Raw genomic sequence first — 3043 nt, forward strand, 5'->3', positions numbered from 1 at the left:
AAATCAAAAAAAAAAAAAAAAAAAAAAGGAGGAAGAAGGAGCAGCGAGGGCAGGGAGTGACTGGGAAGGAGGGGTTCTAGACGAGAGTCAGATGGGGGAGTTTCCTAGTTTCCAGAGAGGCCACTGAAGCTCCCAGCGGCCCTGAGTAAGATGTTGCCATTACTGAAGGTATCGAATTGAATTCATGCCATAAGGGCAAAGCATTTAGTGAGTGGCAGAAGAGGAGGGCAGGCGCCAGATAGGGAATTACTGTTACGGGTCAAATTGTATTCCCCCCAAAAGAGATGTTGATGTCCTGACTCTGGTACCCATGGATGTGGCCTTATTTGGAAATGGGGTCTTTGCAGATGTAATCAAATTAAGATGAGGTCATTAAGGTGGGCCCTAATCCAATATGTCTGGTGTCCTGATGAGAAGATAGAGACACACAGGGAGAAGCCAGGCATATGATGGCAGAGGCAGAGATCAAAGTGCTCTAACCCAGGACATGCCAAGGACTGCAGGCAAACGCCAGGACCAGGCAAGGAAGGATTTTCCCTTAGAGCCTACAGAGGGAGGATGGCCCTGCTGACACCTCGATTCCAGACTTCTAGCCTCCAGAACGCTGAGACAACAAATTTCTACTGTTTAGAGCCACCCAGTCTATGGTATTTTGTTATGACAGCCCTAGGAAACTAATACAGGTAGTAACCCATGGGGTTCGATAATTACATCAGACCTTAAAGAAGACGGGAAAGATCATCCTCCTTGTGTTACTGCTCTAATACTCCTTGCACAACCACAGTCCAAAGAATCCTCCCTCATTCAATTCTCAGTTAAGGAGCTGAGGGAACTGCCTCAAAAAATCTCCACTAGAGGAACAAAGGAGAGACAGAAGAGGCAGAGGAAAGTCACTTTGCCTGAAAGAATCATTGTAACTCAGCACGTTATGACAGACATATGTCCAGAGCCCTGGTTGAGGATCCTGTATTCCCAGGACACAGAGGGTCAGAGAAGCCGGCGTAAACACCTGGGTGATCACGGCATGGTCCAAGGTACGGCTGGCACTCCGTGTGAGACACGGCACCAGAAAACTGTACAAGAAAACAAATCCAGATTTAGGTAAGGGGGCACTCTTTGAAAGGACTACTGTAGGTGGTTGCCAGAGGTTGTGGGGAAGAGGGGCAGTGGGCAGCGGCTCTCTAATGGGGATGAGAGTTTCAGTTTTGCGAGATGAAAAGGTTCTGGAGATCTGTTACAGAACAGTGCGAGTGTACTTAACACGACCGAACCGCACACTTAAAAATGCTCAAGGTGCTAACGTTTACGATAGGTGCTTTTTGCCACAACTTTAAAAAAAGATTGCAAAAAAAGAGAAAAGACTTATAATATGGGCAAGGGGCCTATTGTAAAACATAAAACACATTGACCACAAGATCTGGAAGCATCTCAAAGATCAGGTGGAAAATGGCCTTTTCTTTTCTACAGGGGAGTAAACAAGGCCAGAAGGAACTGGGTGTTGGCTGTGGGGTGAACAGGTTGATGGCTGGACCACAGCTCAGGGAAGGTCTTTCTTCGTGGTCAGCTTGTTTTGGGGGGAGAAGTGCTATTCTGAATTCCGATACTGGCTCAGGTTGAAGGTGGGTCAAAGGTCAGGGGCCTGTCTGGAGAGGAAAAGCCCAAGTTGAGTTTGGTCAAGACAACTAGTGGGTATCTTGTCCAGATTGGTCAGTGGGGACGGACAGTTCAGCTTATGACACAGAGAATGGAAACTGGAGAGTATGTGTCTGGCCTTGTTCTCAGTAAACAAGGGAGCCTCCAGTGTCGTCTAAGTCATTTGAGGAAGGGTCGTTCTTGGCAGTGAGGCTTTTCCTGGAACGTGGAGAGCAGGGAGCCTGGTGCAGGGCTGCTTTCCAGGAGCACAGGACTCAGGTGCTGTTCAACATCATCAGCCCCCTGCAGCCGCTCTCCCTCTCTCCCTCAGTCCTCACCCTGCCAGAGTTTCTGAATTGTGAGGGTTTTTTTTGTTTTTTTTTTTCTTTTTTCGGTATGCGGGCCTCTCACTGTTGTGGCCTCTCCCGTTGCGGAGCACAGGCTCCGGACACGCAGGCTCAGCGTCCATGGCTCATGGGCCCAGCCACTCCGCGGCATGTGGGATCTTCCCGGACCGGGGCATGAACCCGTATCCCCTGCATCGGCGGGCAGACTCTCAACCACTGTGCCACCAGGGAAGCCCCGGATGCTGATTTCTTAACTTTGACAACTAGAAAGACAATGAATGTTAAAATTTTGAATATTTTTAATAGAAATACTTAAGATATAATAAAATAAAAAAAATAAAGCCCGGTACCTGCTCCACTGCCTCTCACCCATCTATTCAGCTGGTGTATTACTTTCTCTTTATAACAATGGCCTCCACGGAAAAACACTCACTGTGCGAGGTTTGCAGTGAGATGTTCTGGCCTCCCTACCGCCAGCAGTTAGTTGAAAAACAGTTTAATTTGGAAAAAGAATAGTTACCAGGCCTGAGCCAGGGTGAAAGGCAGCTGGATCCTTAAGAATGGGGCAATTCGACAAGCATTGTTCCCTTCAAGTTTGTATCTTTTTATATTCCAATAACTTCTGTGTGATCCTCAGTTTTCTTTTAACACTTCAGTCAGACACAGAGTCAGTGTTTAATATAATTTACGTCTGAAGACAGGCCGTTCCTGGTCTGAACAATATGATGGCAGTGCTTGGGGGAGGGGAGGCATAGACTTGGATTTTTTGGAAATAAGGCTTTTCGAAAGGGAAGACCCACTGTAAACCAGTAGCCAGGTCACAGCTGCACTTCCACTCTTCGGACTTAAATTCTACAGTTTCCCTCGTATGTATGATGCTGTCCCAAGACCCACTCCGCCTCCGCATTCCCGAGCACACACATACATACACTTTGCCAGGAACGGTTTTGGAATCATTAAGGGAAGGAGGTAAACACACGCTCACAGGTAAACAAACCTCAACAAATTGCTCACGTGCATTTGAAAATCCATTTGTTTATGTTTGAAAAACGGAGGAAGTCAAA

The sequence above is a fragment of the Neophocaena asiaeorientalis genome, unplaced genomic scaffold, assembly GCF_003031525.2.
Source record: "Neophocaena asiaeorientalis asiaeorientalis breed wild unplaced genomic scaffold, Neophocaena_asiaeorientalis_V1.1 scaffold183, whole genome shotgun sequence".
Classification (NCBI taxonomy): domain Eukaryota; kingdom Metazoa; phylum Chordata; class Mammalia; order Artiodactyla; family Phocoenidae; genus Neophocaena; species Neophocaena asiaeorientalis.